Genomic DNA, 18,496 nt, shown 5'->3' with positions numbered 1-18,496 from the left:
TCTTTGACAGGAAGCAAACAATGTATACATGCATAGGTGGCAATTAAAGCTGAGCCAAACCAATCCCAAAGGCTAGAAATTTTGCCGTCTGGCACAGGATGTTTGCTGTGGAAGTGCACTGTGATCAGCATTTTGTCGCCTTCATTTCTCGGAAGATGACGTCAACATGCATTGTGAAATGCTGTCATCAGATTGAAAACAAATCGTGTCGGCCTGTTCAGCGCCGATTGTTTTATGAAAGCATGTCTTGGCTTGCTTCGTCTCAGTTTGCAATGTTTCAGCATATTTCTTCTAAGTCAGCCACCCCAAAGAGCCAAGCACATGTTAGGTCCTGCAGGTGCGCAGTGCTGCTTGCATCCTTTAATCTAAAACTCTTGCGTTTACAGCAAGAACATAAGCGCATCCCTGAGTGTTGCCACCATGGAGTAATCGGCTTACATGTAATAATTTTGCATCATTTTTGGTGCTTAGCAGGGTCATAGGGCTGTGGGACCAGATTTAGTCCAGATGCAAGCAAAACAATGCAACTTAGAACAGAAAGCTGAGCAAGCTGGTAAGGGTTCATGCATTGTTTGAAAGGTTAGGCATAGAAAATATCTCTTGTGGCCATTTCTGATGCCTAACCCTTCAAACGACAATAGTGGCCTTGGGAACACACCACAATGTACTATCGACCAAAAGTTTACAGACCAAGGGACCTGACAAAAAGCTGAATGTCTCCGCAGCCTGGTATTCCCATTTCCCGCCTCTACTGGTATATGTGAACAACATTGTGATGTGCGGTTTTACTGGCTACTTTTAAAGGCTGCTCGGATATTAAGCGTTTGCCGAGAGTCCGTAAACTTTTTGGTCGATAGTACTTTAGCCATAGTCTTAGTACTATGACTGCAAAAGATGCCTGTAAAACTGCAACTTTCATGAATAAATTTCATGATGGACTAGGTTTTCATGCAGTTAATCTTAGAAGCCTGCCATTGTGTTTGCTATCTACATGTGTGCCGCCACCATTCTTATTGAACACAAGCTGTAGCAGGAAAGTGCATAACCGGGACAGTTGGTATAGGTTCATCCGTTGTTTGAAAGCGCAAAGCACAATGAGGAACTTGCACTCATTGTCTCGTTCAGACTGTTCTTTTGTGTTTGCAGTTCCAAACAACCATGAAGCTATAGGAGCTCTGAAGTAATGGAAAATTTTTTCATATTTTTTTAAGCAAAAGGATTGTCTTGTAGCAAGTATGCTTCGGTCAATAAGGCATGTGCCATATGTGTAGAATCGCTCCATCTTGAAATTGTTCATTTCCACTGCTTGCTCAATTATCTGCTGATAATGAACTGTAACTTTGGGTCGATACAAACCGCGCATTGAAGTTGAATATGCCTTGAGCTTGGGAAGTAATCCACTAGACAAATAATTGTGACCCCCCTATGGTGGCTCCATGGATGTGGTGTTCTGCTGCTAAGCAAGATCGTGGAGATGGCAGAGTTCTTACGGCAGCCTACAACACAAAAATGCAGTAAAGCGGAGCCTTGTTTGCATACTGCGGTTCAAAATTAGACTACGCAGTGACACGCACAATAGAAGTGATACTAGCGCAGATTTTATGTAAACAATTTGCTACATCTGTGCTTGGACAAAGTGAAAATGCGCATGAACGCGATCCAACACGCTTGCACGAGACAAATAGGCATAGTCAAATGACCGATGGTTGACATACGCTAAAAAGGGCCGAGAACAAAACTTGAATTTGTAAAGATCCACCGCGGTTCTGTGCACGTTGACACGGGAAATCCATTGTATTGTCACTGTTCTAAAGTTCCCTGGCTTTATCGGGCATGCGTGTGCACTCCTTAGAAAATGCTGGCAGAACTCTGCTACTTGTCTTTGTCTTAGCTTACCTTCTCTTACTCTGGAAGGGTTGCAGCAATACACGACAGTGTACGAGACCATTTATTTGGTGCACACTTGCAACAGTATGCGCATTCTTGTCCGCGCTACAGAGTGCACCAACAAGACGTGCTGCCCGGTCGCTGCCATTCGTGCGTATTGAATGCTGCAAGTTATATGGCTTTAACTGTCTTTTTTTTTCCACCCACTTAGGTGCATCTGAACAGCTAATGGATACCATGCCCACTCTGTAACGACCAGTGCTTTTAATGAAACAGCACGGCGGAATAAAGTCAACCACGTGAGGCACCTCAGACAGCATATGCAGTGGGTTGTGACGGATTCAATGATTTCATCAGCATTTTTACTGGATGCAAGGCTGTGAATCTCTTGTATGATGCATGTGTGGAAAAGAAACCCAACATCCGGTGCACATGCCTGCTTGAAACAGTCGGGCATATCCCATTAGTTGAGTGCCCCTGTGTCGGCATTTGCTGATGTGATCCCAGCTATCTTCACCCATTACATTCTGGTGAATTTACTGCAGCCACCCTTTGGAAAAATAGCACATGGCAATTATTTCAAGGTAATTAGTTCTCCCATACAGAAAAATACCATTAGCAGTACTCGTGGATGGGATAATCTGTCACTTTGCAATGGTGGCGAGCATAAATCCCACTAGCTGTAGTAACACCAGTTTTGACATTAGGAAGCAACTTTCTTGCAGCTAGACTTCATATGTACTATGTTTCGTGCAACGCCAGTGTTCAGAATGCATTTGACCACTGCAAACTGTCGTTTTTTTTTCTTCTAGACGTACATATGAACACATTCTTGATATAAAAAGACATGCAGGGCTGTATTACAGCACAGAAATGTTTGGACAATTCAAACTCATTAATTCAGAATGTAAGTTTGAAAATTCTAAGGAATCAAACCATTCTGTTTCAGTGCACTGAAGTACACAAAGTGCACTTCAGCCACCAAATGCAATTGACAAGGTTTATAACATTTATGAGTTATGACGGCACTGCAGTTACCTTTGTGTTGGCAAGCACGCGAATTTCAGGATCTGCAAAAAATGGAATGTGCCGTGCACCTGTACAGGACATTTCATGCAACAATCAAAAAAGGATACATATTTGGCCAACAGCTTCTCAGAATAGCTTTTGCACAGAAATTAGTTAATATAATTTGTTATGCAATGCTTTCTTTAATATTTGTTTCAGGACATAAGTTAAAAATTTTGAAAGCTGTTCACAAACACCGAATGCAAGCTAAAGAATGTGTTCACATACTACCACTTCAGGGGGGCAACCTTTTTCTGGTCACTCAAGACCTCAAAGACTGCTGTCAGGGAGGAGTGTTGCAGTGGGTGAAAAGTGAGAAAAAGAAATGAGCGAACACTACACAAGCGCTTTATACCTGTTCAAGCCTGAACTAACGCCAAGTACTCAAATTGCCATATTAACGAGGAATGTTGAAATCTTGTGCATCAGGCATTGTTAATTTTTCACAAGATGCCTCAATCACACTGGTGAGCTTATGCAGTTTTTTTTTTTAATTTGTCACCAGAAATGCCCACACTGCTATCCGTCACTCCTATTCCTTGAGCGGACAGCAGACACAGATTACTGCAAGTCAACGATTCTGACCCGAGAGCTTTGGCTCAATTTTTACCAATGTGCGAAATTTTAGAAACCGATTGATGGAATCGCTATACTAAATAAATGCCACAAACATATTCAAATTGGTATGCTTATTGGAGAGCATACATAAAAATATGTAGTGCAGGAGAAATTTGGTCTCGCTGCTCTGCCAGAATTTAGTTTTTTTTTCAAGTGGTAATGATGTAAAAAAAAGAAGTGAACTTGGCTTTTGTAGCTGGTGGGACTACAATTACACCTAACTACCATCTGGGATTAAAATTATTCATGCAGGGGGGCCTCAGTGAGGTACATCTCAAAACGAGGTATTGCACCGTAGTCGAGAGTTCGACAGGATAGTCTGGTCAGGTAAGATCATTGTTAAATATGGACGAAGTCATTGACCATGGCCGAAACAAAAAATAGCGTTTCGGTATCCACAGGAATCCCTTGTTCATAAAGGAATGTCTGCTGAGAAGGTTCTTGATGGTTCTTAAGTAGCATTGAGTGCATGATGCAAAGTTCGGAAGTACATGTGGTTTAAAATGTTAGATGATCTATTGATTGTTTTACTTGTTTGAATTATTAGTGATTCGAGATGGAGCCTTATTGTCCATTTCTTCTCTGTGGCCACGATGCGGGCGTTGTACTAGTTTATCTTCCGACTCGTCGTCTCGGCATGCTCTGCGAGGGCATTTGTAACTGTGTGGCCTTTGGCGACATTTTTGTGCTGCTTGAGACGCCGCGAGAAATATCTGCTAACAAGGGATCTATATGGATCCTGAAACATCATGCTATTGCATTACAGCTGTAGTATGTGGACTTAGCTTCCTTCTCCAGGTTTTGTGCTAAGTAGACATAAGTAATCTCTTGCACAACTGTGGCACAGAGAAGGCAAGCACACAGAACAGCTGTGACATCAACATATGGGAGTTTATTCTTGTAGGTCAGCGGGACCCTAAAAGACATTTACCAAATCTTGGTTGGAAGGTAGAGTCGATTGTGTCCATGCAAAGAGTTTTTGACATGTTAAAATTCAAACGTTACATTTCATACTTCTTCGTACATACGCTCATGCTTCCAATTCTATTTGCACTGTGACACCGACAACCTCTCAGTATTTAGTGAGTTGGAAGCAGTTGCGGGTATGGATATGCTGAAATGTGAAGCAGTGACTTTAATTTCAATCAATAAATAAAGAAAGCTTAATTCATTATCATAGGCCACCATTGATCCAAGTGCTTACGTGAGTGTGGAAACTCCGCGACAGACAAGAGACAAAATGGTAGGAGGGCTAAGCGTCAGTTGACGACACGTATTCTCAGGTGCTCATATCGCATGAGGAAACTCATGGACAGTGAATAGTCGTATTTTTAACAGCAGCAGAAGCGTAGTACTCGTCAGATGTCCACGGGAAAGCAGTTGCCCATCAGCCTCATCAATTGCCTTGAATGCACACATCGACCAAGCAGTCGTTTTCTTGACCACACTTACTCGTATCTGCATATTTCGCGAAGCATTCTCGCTTCATTCAACAAGTTTAGAACACGAATTTGCAGGTTGCTCGGAGCATGTCTTACCTGACCCAGTCATAGAATAAGAAACCAGACGCAGTGGACAAGCATTGCCGGTCAAAGCAATATTCATACAAAAATCAGTAGCGGAATAAGCCGCTGCACTTGCACACATGTTAAAACACGTTCAGAAGTTTAGAGAATGCGTAAAAACACTGAAAAGAAACCTCACTTTACACTTCAATCCGACTTTCTGTTGCCGCCATTACCGTGTTTTGCTCACGACTAGTGTCCATGGCGATGCGGCCGCCGCTTCGTGCTCAGAAGTATGATAAAAAAGTAAAATGATGCGCATTTTTTACACATAAAATAGGTGAAGTACTTTTTTCCCAATACAATAATACATAAGGTATTGTTATGCAGACTATGAAATTTTCAGTGCAGATCATAACTTCAAGGCACAGTACTTGCTTGTAGTGCTTAATCAAGCACTAATTAACAGTTTAATTATTTGCCACAGCGCACATAATGCAATCACACAATTTGTGTCAATCGGTACTTCAGACCAACACCAGTTATATACTGAAATCCCCAGCACTATGAAATACAAACAAAATCAGTGAGAAATCTCGCATATTATTTTCCCCAAAATTTGTAGGCAATGCTGGACAAAACTGATGAATGCCAGCATATCCCAGTTTGGGGAATGAATGTGCTGTACCTACCGGCTTCTCTACCTGAAGAACTGACACACTTTCAATCATGTACCACAATGATTCTGCATTCAAGGCCTTCATCAAATGAATCCATGCAGGAGAAAGCAGAGACAAGCCCGAGCTGCTTGAAAGTCATGAATGACATCAACATTATGTTGCAAGCTGTTCGTGAAGCGCAAGACATTAATTCTGCCCCTTTGAAAGGAAAGATCCCGCTTCGCAACAGCTTTATTAACAATGTCATAGAACAGACAGGCAATGACAATTTCAAAGCAGAACAGTAATCAATAAAGAGCTACCTAGAGTCCTTTTTTCTAACAAACTCAGAAGTATTGCCATATAGAAGTTTAGAACATGGTTGCTTCCACTAATGTGGTTAATCTAACGAATAGAGCCACCAAGAAAAGAGTATAGACATGTCGGACCTACAGTCAAGACAGCCAACAAGCAGCGACTTAACATTGGCAATTTCAGCCACGGGAAACAGTTTATAGAGTTTAAGTCACCATCCCCCCCTCTCTCTCACAAGTGTGTAGGAAAACTCACCATCAGTGGCTTCACCGACTGAAAACAAATTCCAGTCTGCCAATTACTCATTTACTTCTCTTAAACTTTAGCAAACAGTAAAGGTATACTCGGACATTGCAGAAAAATAGTTATGAACATACGCGTCAGATCTTCAGTTGAGCACCTTGTTGTGGACAGCTATAGCTATGGAAAATACCTGCCACATGAAAGTATAACTTGAAGTACTGAAGACAGAGGTCTGCAGCACAAAGTAATTGCAGAAAGTAAGAAAGTGAATAACCAACCAACCACCCAAAGGAATACAAGGGAAATGCAAGATTGCAACACAGATGTTTATACCTACCCACAGCTCATCTAATGCCCAGTTTAAGCGATACTAAAGAAGCTTACTTACTCTGGCTTACTGGCATGCTTCTTTCCGCACGGAAGCTTGGGCTTTTGGGAAGAAATGCGGGCGCAAAGCTTAGACAACTTTAGGGGCCGAGAAAACCACCCGTACTGCGTTGCATGGTGGGCGTCGTATATGAAATTCCGTTGAGCTGTGGCAAGTCTTATACAGGCCAAACAGGCCGCTGTGTTAATGACCGCCTAAAAGAGCATGTTTTATTGATTAAAAATGGTGTGGGTTCACACCTGCCGTTCCATTGTTCCTCGCATGGCTGTGCTCCATGGTTTGAAGACACGTGTGGTAGGAAGAAGCAGAGTAGTGTTAGCACGTGAATTGCTCGAGGCATATCACATAAGGAAGAAGGGTGATGGTTGTATCAGTGTGCCCTTTGTTGACCTCTACAAAAGTGAATGTTCGTTTTTAGATAATGCAGTGAGGTAGCTTGTGACACGTGCTGCACCATGTCTTTGTGCACATAATTTTTTGGAAATAGATATATTTTGGTGATGTGCTAGAAATAAAACTAGTTGAAAGTTTGGCACCCTATCCTGTCTCCTTTTGGCTTTACTTTTTTTTCAGCCTTGCACCACAATTCATGCATTTAGCTATGCACCAACTCACCCACAACGCACTACCCTGCAAAACTTGAGTTGTCTGTCTCCGTCTTCTTTTATCTGTGTGTGCACGCCCCACTTTCTTCTAATAACATGAAAATATTTGCGTGCTTTGCATATATATATATATATATATACCATGCACAACTTTGAGAGCACTGCACAGGACACAAAAATCGCTATACAAACTGCCTTGCGGCAATGTTATTTGTACAAGGTCAAACTAACTAGCAGATGTGAAAATGCTGACACTTTCGCAACTGGAACTTGGAACTGTGAGAGCAGCCGAACTGATGTCACTGGAAGGAACTTGCAGGTGTCTATGACACATGGTTTCTGTTGAATTTATCACCAGTTTTTCAGTGGAATAATTCAAGCCAAGAAAAAATGAAGACCTTTGTTGTAAACGGAGTGAAGAATATTCGAGTTTAAGCCATCCTGATCACATTAGTTGCTCAAAAGAATCAAACCCATGTGACATGATTAACTGAGGTACAGCAGGAAAACGTTTTTAAGAAGGGCTTCTCTATTGAGAAAGAGCTCATTGGCTGTATTAAAATAAGTAATTTTGTCCTCATCATTTGTGCTGCATGTAAGCATGAAGAACTTGAGCCATTTACAATGTTTACTCAACAAAATTCAGTGGGGAGCACAACAGCTTAAGAGGACCAGAGATCGGATCCTGACCTCTCTTTGTTCCCCTCGAGTAAGCAGTTTGTAAAAGAGCTTTAACATCACTGAATTGGCCTTCCATTTGATGCACTACTAGATAATTGAGTATGAGCAGCCCTTTCTGCATGGTAGCCACAAACAGCAAAATAGTTTTTGATTGTGAGGGTGTAAGCATGCACAATTGAAGAGTGTATGCTATGTAGTGATATTAGTTAATGAATATTGCAAATGCCTCTCAAAGTTTGAAAGCAAATGATGCTGAGATCACCCTCATGAGATATTGTCCATATATATTGTCTGTGTTACAGCTCAGTGTAACCATTACCTGGTTGACAATCTTTTGTACTGTGACACCTGTTTACCTATTACTGCACTATATTGGACAAATTTTCGCCCGACTCCAATGTACTACATCTATACTATTCCTGCAGATATCCCCAAGTCTGGCTGTGTTATAAATGTGAGTCATCTCAAGACATGCTAACATTTGGATTAACAAAAACATGGTTGCACTGCTGCACTGGGACCTTCTGGTGCACAAACTTAGGCATGCCGTGTTGGGATTTTATCAGAGGGAAATATTTAGCACTCAACATTTTTGTCATTCAATGCAACAACATTCAATTTAACTAAACACGAGCACTAGTTTATTCGGTTTCCTACACAGTCTGCAACACCGCAGCGGTAATTCAAGAGAAGCTGCAAACGTTTAACAGCGCCCACCACACATTTATTCACATTAAACACGATTTTAAACACCTCGTATACAGTCATCGGCCGAAACCCTCGGCTCACGGTTTTGTGCATTCTCGTAGAATATCTGAAAAAACAAGAAAGACAACTAACGAACCCCATTATACAGCGTAATTTTTACATTTCGCGTTTTCTAACGACAAATCCACGTACTCGGGAACTTGTACACACGTTGTCACGCTGCGATTCTTTCGGTCTCAAAACACTTTCCAACGAAGGGACGTCACCGCATGCCTCATTTGTCACCCCTCCACATGTTTCTCGCAGTGATCTCAGATGTTCTTGCGTTGAGTAAAGTGTTTACTCTAAAACATGCGGCGATGGCTGACGCACTTAGCCGTTGACCCAGTTGACAGGTGATCTCAACTACACTATATCTCAACTCTCCCTGTGATCTTTTCGATCTCCCTCCAAGCACGCCGGCCATGTTCTCATGTTCACGTGACGCGCTAGGTACTTCACAGCGTCATAAGGAACGCACAGAGGGGAAGAAAAAAATTCTGGGGACAACCTAGGGAGGAAATATCTGGTGTGACGTCAGAGCATCTATTGTTCACCGGGTCCAGCCGAGCTGCGGCGAAACGCATGTGTTTAGTCTAGGGTTCCTCGATGCGCGCGCCCCCCCTGGGGCGCGCGCATCGAGGAACCCTAGTTTAGTCGCCACTCCCGTGGTCTCTAATATTTTGCACTCGACTGTACACGCAGACGAAGGCACCTTCACTGGGCAAGCGGTGACAAGCGATGAATAGTGTCGCTGGGCAGCACGCTCTTCTTCGCAATGCATCGCGGAGACTTCGCGCACGCAGATAAACTGGTGCATTTTCACTGTGCTGGGTCACTACGGACCCTACAATACCACACAGCAATTTTGCAGCGACAGCCGTTGCCCCCGTCTCTATGGCTAGAGTGTCGTTTCAGTTTGTAAAGCGGCGGCCTTAATAGCCGCCTCAGTGAAAGCACCTGCGGTGAACAGCCATGCCGCGACGATGCATTGCCATTCCTCTAATATACAAGGAATGGACAGATCATTCTCATGACTGACTTTATGCGTCAATGTCGCATCGATTTTATCGAGAATAGCATTGCAGCATCCCTGGCGACTGCTCACCGTATGAACTCCCTCGTGCATGCGACCCTCTAGAATGTATCCGCTTGTAAGCTTTCGCCTCACTGTCGCCACTCGCGGCAAAAAGTGCGAAAGTTAATAGACAGTTTTTGTTTAGCGTTAGCGTAATAGCGGGGTTACGGCAAATAGCGTTACCGTTCCGCAAACAAAATTTGCAGAAAGACAGTTTTAGTATAGCGTGATAGCGTAGTTTACGTGCGGCACGCTATTCCATTACGCTTTGAATTTCGCATACATAGGGCACTTAAGTCTACGTGTGTGTGCGTCCAGAAAGTGCGAGAGGCAGCGCAATGGAAGCCAGGAGCGCGTTGTATTTTTACTTCACACGTCCGTCGATCTGCAACGAAACAGACAAGCAGTACAAACTGTCTACCATAGCCTCCGAAATCCTCCCATCTCAGAGGTCATATGCCGTCGTCGCGCCTATCTCCCGACTTTACCGAGAGGTGGCGCTCGCATCTCAGAGAAAATGGCTCCCTACCTCCCATGTTATGTGCCCTTCACACTTCTCAGTACTGTTGCATACAACTAAGTCATGCATTTCACACATATCCAGCATCATGTTGCCTGTTGAGTCTGTGTACCCGTCCATGTCTTCTATGTGTGCGTTCATATCTCCTAGTATAATAATCTCGCACCCTTCTCCTAGCTCATTAATGTCACTTGATATGCATTCCAGCATTTTTTTGTTTTCCTCTTTGGCATTTGCTCCTGTCCACAGGTATACAAAGCCAAGGAGTGTCTGCTCTCCTGCAACTTTCCCTTTTAGCCATAAATGCTCCTTGCATTCCTGTTTGACCCTTTGCCAGTTCATACTTTTATGAATAAATGCACCAATTCCACCCCCTTTTCTGCTGCCCTCTGTTCTATTGCAATATTCCCATGCATAGTCAGGGTTACAGGGAGGTTGCTCCATGTCCCTAAGATGTGTCTCCACAAACCCGTATACCATCAGCTTTTCTTGCCTTAGTTGCTCGTCTATCTCCTCCCACTTCAGCCTATTCCTGCCACCTTGCATGTTAATGTAACCTATGTCAGAATGACCTTGCCCCTGGTGCTTACGTCTATTTCTTCTACCGATTCTACGTTTCTTGAATCTTGGAGCCTCTCTGGGTCCGTCTTCGTCTACACTGGTGGTCTTAGGGCTCTGGGTCCCCCCAAAAAAGCCGTAGCTTGGCGCCCTATCCTACTACCTACGCTCCCGCCCGTGGCACCACTGTAGTGAATGCCATCCTGTGCAAAAGGCTGGGAGCCAGACTCGTACACTTCCCGGTTTACCTCCATTACACCGTACCCAAGTGGTCTGCTCAGACCCCTAATGACCCGGTTAGCCTCACGCACCCTCCATTCCATCGCGCTAGCCTGGCCCCGGACATGTGGGATTGTGCATATGGTCACATGCACTTTCACAGAGGTTTCTCTGAGTTTACGCAACCCAACCTCTAACTGTCCGTTTAGGTTCTGGCTCCTTCCCTTCAGCACATCGTTGAGACCAGCATGGATAACGACCAGATGTTCATGCTCGAGGTTGTCCGATACCACCTTCTGAGCTTCTGCCATTGCGTCAACCATGCACTACCGTCCCATAACAGTGACGTCAGTGGTTTACAGGGTGGTGATGCAGATTATAAAGGACAGACTGCAGGCATGGGTGGAGAGCGAGGAGGTGCTGGGGGAACTACAAAATGGGTTCCGGAAACAAAGAAGGTTAGAAGATAATCTGTTCTCATTGACACAGTGTATTGAAATAGCAGAAAAGGAACACAGGCCCCTATGGCTTGCCTTTCTGGATATCAAGGGAGCCTATGACAGTGTAATCCAAAAGGATTTGTGGGACATACTGGGCACTCTAGAGGTGGAAGATGGAGTAAGAAATCTTTTAAAAGATATCTATAAAAGTAACAGGGTGCTTATAAAATGGGAAAACAAGGTATCTGGGCCTATAGAGATACAGCAGGGGCTTAGGCAGGGGTGCCCTCTGTCACCTCTGTTGTTCATGCTGTATTTACAAGGATTAGAGAAAAATTAGAGAGGAGCGGACTTGGCTTCAACCTTTCCTATTTCAAGCAGGGAGAATGGATTAAACAGTCATTACCAGGACTGATGTATGCAGATGACATTGTACTTATGGCTGACAGCAAGGAAGACTTGCAGAGATTAATGGACATCTGTGGTAAAGAGGGAGATAGCTTAGGTTTGAAGTTTAGTAAAGAAAAATCGGCAGTCATGACTTTTAATGATAATCAGGGCAGCGAGCATAGGATACAGGAGGTTACGCTGGAGGTGGTGGATAAGTACAAATATCTTGGAGTGTGGATAAACAATGGGGCTGAGTACCTAACAGAACATGAAAATATGTGACGGCTAAAGGTAGCAGAAATGCAGCTGTGATGAAAAATAGGGCACTGTGGAATTACAATAGGTACGAAGTAGTGAGAGGGATTTGGAAAGGGGTGATGGTCCCTAGTTTGACTTTCGGCAATGCGGTCCTGTGCATGAGATCAGAGGTTCGAGCAAGGTTGGAAGTTAAGCAGCGAGGGGTAGGTAGACTGGCTCTGGGAGCACACGGAAATACACCAAATCAGGGGGTACAGGGTGACATGGGATGGACGTCATTCGAGTGCAGGGAAGCCAGCAGCAAGATAGAATTTGAGGAGCGATTGAGAGAGATGGCAGAAAAGCGGTGGGCAAGGAGAGTTTTCAGTTATTTGTACATGAGGAATGTTGATACAAAATGGAGGAAGCTGACCAGAAAACTGTCAATCAAATATTTGGACTGCAGGAGGGGTGCAAACCAGGAAACAGCGGTTAAGAAAAAGGTTAAGGAAACAGAGAGGGGTCTGTGGAAAACAGGGATGCAGACGAAATCAGCACTGGGCACATACCGAACTTTCAAGCAAGAAATTGCCAAAGAAAATATCTACGATAATTCTAGGGGAAGCTCTTTGTTGTTTGAAGCCAGGACGGGAGTATTGCGGACGAAGATGTACCGAGTCAAGTACCAAGGTATAGACACGTTGTGCTGTGCGTGTGGAGAAGAAGAGGAAACGGCTGAACACCTCATACTTTTCTGTAAGGGGCTTAACCCTACAGTGCAAGGCAACGGGGCTGATTTTTTCAAAGCATTGGGGTTTAGGGACAGTGAAGGCAAAATAGACTTTAAGCGGGTAGAAATAACCAAGCAGAGGTTATCTGATTGGTGGATAAAATTAAGGCAGGGGTGAAATTTCACCCACCACAAAGTACAAATTATGTTAATAGCCATGGCTAGGTGGCGTATGCCACCGCCCGATTTAAAGGGTTCAGCCTCATCCATCCATCCATCCATCCAAATTTATCTCGGTAGGCTTAGGCGCGTTCGAAACGAGAAGCGATCTCGAAAACTCCGCTAAATTATCCATAAAAACATATTGTCGATCCGGCCTGAAGGTAAGCGAAAGCCATTTACGCAGTCATTTCCTACCAACGAAGTGAATTATTCAACAGCAACTCCAAATTCAGTTCGAAGCGGGCGGCCGGGACCGCCGCCATGTTTTACGTACACTACGTAAACACGCTAACACGGTAACGTTGGGCGCGTTAAGTTAAGGCGCTCGAGCGCGCTCTAGCCAGCAGAGCGCGCTCTTTAAAACTTAACGGCTAAAAAGTGACTTCCGGTGCGTGATTACGGAGCGCGCTCTACGCGCTCCACCCTGGAAACGGTGCGCGAGAGCGCGCGCCTGCTACGGCTTCCGGAAAAATGACGTGTTTCCGACTCTTTCCTCTTATGCAAGTCCGTGCTCCTTGCCCACTCGTTCCTGCCGCCGCTGCGCAGCCGGGCGTCTGCTCTAAGGCATGATCGGGAACTTCGCGTGTTGGCGCGGTTTGAGCTTATCACGAACCGAAAATGACGGCCCGATCATTACTAGCCAGACGCTCAGGTACGTAATCGGACAGTCGCAGTTTGGCGCCTTCTCGTCGCTACGTTCATGTGTATGACTTCTTCAGGTTCTCATGTTATCATGGAAGATGTTGGGGCACTGCTCATTGAATTGTGTGTCCGTGTATCTGGGCACAAGGTTGATCACATAATCCTGGATGCCTCGGATCATAAGGCTTTCTGTCCTCTTGCGATCGGCAATGAGTCATCAGTCAGCATACCGCGGAGCAGAAATAAATCCTCTGTTAGGGTATCCTCTGAGAACAGCACGAACAGCTTGCATCGCACACATAAGTCGCTGCTGCTTCGTTCGTCGCCGCGCGTCAAGTTCTTCTAGCTCTTCATCGTCTATCAAGAACTGCAGGATGGTGTTTATCGGCGGCGCCATCTTCAAAAAGCGCGCTCAATGCGATAGCGGTCGCGGAAGCAACACAACATTCGCCAGACGGCGCGTTCGTGCGCCCGAAAGCAGTCGGCGAAAATCGCCGTTAAGTTAAGCTCCGAAGGCGTCGCACTCGAGCGCACTCGAGCGTGCTCCTTTGGAGTTCGGAGCGCGCTAACTTAACGCGCCCGTTAACTCTGAGGGTAAACGGTATGGCTCGTTTAGCGTTCTGCGCATGCGCATTTCGATCACGCTATTCCGGTACGCCCGCTATTCCGGTAACCACGCTAAACTAAAGCTGTCTAATAATTCACTCGATGTCACTTTGTTATCAGAAATTTATAGCATTCAAAACGAAAAAACGATACTTTAAGAAATAAAATGTTTGTTCTTTTATTTATTGTATTTCAATGTATTCGATTGCGGGAAAGTGTAGGTGCAAGAATGCACCGCATGTGCCCTGTTCGCATTCTACTGAGGATAAAAAGATAACGCCCGAAAGAGGAGGCACGCCCTTGACGCGCCCGAGAAAGGCGTGGCAAGCGGCTCACGGCAAGTGTGCAGATAGACAGCGGGACTGTGACGGTTTTGCTAAATTGCGATAATACGTTGATAACAATACGCTGGCGCGTTTTCTTGCGCAGTCCTCTGTGTTTGAAGCGCGGAAACACTGTGCGGCGCAGCGTACGTTCATGTTGTCATACGCGGCTTTATGTCGACATTTCTTTTTGCCCGCTGTTGTTGCACATTCCTTGCTATCTCCGTTCATTGACTGCCATCGAGCAAACTCGGGTAAAACTCGTGCGAATGAGAAACTCGGCACATCCTGCATAGCACCCCTGTACACCGAAAACTCCTCCGGCGCAACCCCATGCGCATGCGCCAAAGAAAAAAGAAGAGAGAGCCGCGCGATTTGCAACACCAGTAGTGACGTCGTTGCTCTCCGTCGCAGCCGATCGCGCGCGCAGCAGTTTCTCTCCGGCTCCGAAATACGTAGGCCACGCGTCACACGTACTCCTGAGGAGCAGGCAGCTTTCGATCAGCAACGCCGCGAGCAGAACCGGGAACGAGCTCGTCTACGCTGTGCCGATGCTGCAGCCCGGGCACAAGAACAGGCTCGTGCAGCCGAGCGCAACCAGCAGCTGCGTACCGAGGATCCGGCAGCCTTCCAAGCAGTGCTACAACGCAAAGCGGAATGCAGGTGGCAATGGCGGGCGGATGCCGCCGACCAAGAAGCCTAACACAGTCGCGACGGTGGCGGGCGGATGCCGCCAAGCAAGAAGCAAGAATTCAGAAAGACTTTATTGAACTGCCACAATTAACCCAGTGACAAACACCAGGGCCGCACGTTTCAGCTTCGCTGGGTTATCATCTGTACGGAGCACTTGAGCGGTGATTTTTTTTGTGATGTTTTCGAAACATGAAGCGATAATAAATTTTATATGACTGTGACGAGCGGAGGGGGCGGTAATTACACATACCGCGCTCGACACGGGCATTCACTGATCTTACTATAGAGCGCAAAGACGACAGCGCAACCTTAATTCCTTTTGTACACCGTCAAAAAAGGTAGACCAGCATTTATGAGTGTGCTACAGCCACGGATGAAGCAACATTTAAAGCTATTCACGCCGTACACGCACATGTAAACACGTAGTGCCTAGCAGACGACGCGCGGCGCAATCCTCACTATCTGTTGTTGAGCCAGTGCCTGCCAGGCGGCGACTATATGCTTGATCTTGCGGCAGAGTCGAGATGAAAGAAATTAGAAGGGAAAATCTGTACGATAATGCAAAGGTCAGTGCCTTGCTATTTGAGGCTCGAGCCGGTTGCCTAAAGACCAAAACATACCGGAGCAAATATTCGGAACTACCGTATAAACCGGATTATAGGTCGAGTGGGGATGTCGGTAGACCCCATAAGTTGGGTGAAAAACGGAGGGAAAGAAACGAGAGTTCTGCCGCTATCATGGCGGCTCCCAACTTTATCTCCTAGGTGACGTCGCGGCCAAGCTGCGCCTCCACACTTGCCGGGGCGTGGCTGGTCGAAACCAGCCGAGCCGCCGCCAGAGGTGCCTGCTGCAGTCACGGACACCGCGCGCGTTCAGCGTGAATTCGGGGAAACGGGGAAACGCGGACGGCGTCGGCAGAAGCTCTGCGCGTTGCCTCGTTGGTGCTGCTACAATTTCTTTCTCTCTCTCTCTCGCACGAGAGAGAGAGAGAAATTAGGGCGACATAGTTTGCCCTAATTTCACGCAAAACGTTCTCGTCGTCTCTACCCCGGAGAAGAAGAACGCCTCCGCTTATGCAGGGATCCAGCAAATCCGCATAAGCGAAGGACTATACAAGGTGGCCGCATACATCGCGGCCCCAGACAACACCTGCAAAGGGATCATACGAGGGATCGACGCAGACATCAGCGAGACCCAACTCCAGCGCATGATCGTCAACCACCGCAACCCGAAGGCTCTGGAAATCAAACGCATCAAGAACACCACAACAGTGGTCGTCCTCTTCGACGGCATGACAGTGCCTAACTATGTCATGTGCGGCGTCAGCCTTCTGCGCTGCACGCTGTACAAACGCCAAACCGAGGTGTGCTACGCGTGTGGCGGTTTGGGACATCGTGCGGACGTCTGTCCCAACCCCACCAATAAGGATTGCCGAGGCTGCGGACTAGCCTCCCCACCCGATGACCACCAGTGTTCGCCGGTGTGCGCCCTCTGCGGGGGCGCGCATCTTACGGCGGACAAAACGTGTAAGCAGCGCTTTCAAGTCCCATACGTCGTACGAAGACGCCGGCGGCGCCGCAAGCGCGCAAAGAACAAGCCCCAGCAGCAACAGCTGGCCAAGCAGAACCGGCAACGTGACTCCAGCGCGGCGGGAGCCCCCAGGAGGGAGCGCTCCGTCACGCCAACTGGTAGACAACGCAGCCTCTCCAGAGGGCGCTCTCGTTCCCGAGGGCGCTCTACCTCCCGGGTGCGGATCCGGGAAACGCCCACTTGGGCCGATCGTGTCAAGCCGAAGCAGACGACGCCGGCTCCAAAGGTAACGCAGGTAGCATTGCCGGAGCATAAAGTAGATCCCAGAGTCGCTCAACTCATGCAAGAGAACGCTAGACTCAAAGCAGAAATGAAGCAGATGAGGGCCGACTTTGAGTCGCTCCGTAATTCTTACCCCTCGCAAGCCGAGAAGCAACAGGTGCCCCCAACAGGGGAGCCACAGGCGCGCTCGAGTAAACGTAGGGCCACGCCCCCAGAGGGGGACGCTGACTCTATGGAAACCGAGTCGAATAACAAAGGCCTAGAAAGCATGCAGCGCGCAATCCAGCAGCTCACTGAAAGCGTGACCGCCCTCCTTAAAAGGATGGCGTCCCTGGAAAGCGGACAGGCCGCGTTAGCTACGGCTAGGCAGCCTTCGAGAGAGCCCAGTCGGGCACCTTTACCCGCAAGCGCCTCCCCCGTCAACAATACGGTGGAATGGCCAATCCAAGGCAATCACCATGGCGGTCAATTCAAATAAGCTGGTTGTGTGGCAGTGGAACTGCGCTAGTTTCCAACGGCGCAAAGCTCCGCTGCAGCAATTCGTTTCGGCACAGGCGGTCAAACCGCACGTAATTCTTTTACAAGAAACTCTCGATGACACGCCTACTTTGCCGGGATACCGGGTCGTATCGATACGGGAGGAGGGAAAGCGGGGCTTAGCAACCTTGGTCGCACGGAAGTGCTCCTTCCAAGTACACAAATTACCACTTGGCAAAACCAGGGTGGAGATCATTATGGTCGAAATTATCCCTAACAATTGGCTTAAGAGCAGTGTTTTCCTTTTAAACATATACAGCTCGCCGTCGGATCAACGGCAGGCATTCGCCACGATCATGACAAAGGCGGTGGCCCTTACCAAGGGGGCCCCCATAGTGATAGCGGGTGACTTCAATGCACCCCACGATTCCTGGGGATATCCCCGCAACTCCACTAAGGGCAATCTCCTAGTCCAGGCAGTTTCTGACTGCTCACTGGAATTGATTACGGATCCTCAATATCCGACGCGAATCGGCACGTCGGTAGTCCGAGATACCACTCCGGACCTGGCGTTCGTCAAGAACGCCCCCGGAGCAGGATGGCGAAATTTGCAAGAGAATCTGGGTAGCGACCACTTCATTGTGGAGATTACCCTAACAATTAGCGCAGCCCCTACCAGGGAATTTAAAGTGACGGACTGGGATGCCTTCCGGAAATTGCGGGAAGCGGACCAGACCGACTACGATAATCTCGATAGTCTGTTCACAAGACTACAGAAGGACGTACAAGCTGCGACCAAGGTGGTTATGACCGACCTAAAAGTTGATCGGATG

Source organism: Dermacentor silvarum, chromosome 1 (assembly GCF_013339745.2).
Source record: "Dermacentor silvarum isolate Dsil-2018 chromosome 1, BIME_Dsil_1.4, whole genome shotgun sequence".
Taxonomy (NCBI): Eukaryota; Metazoa; Arthropoda; class Arachnida; order Ixodida; family Ixodidae; genus Dermacentor; species Dermacentor silvarum.
The sequence above is the reverse complement of the archived record's forward strand: the minus strand, read 5'-3'. Positions refer to the sequence as shown.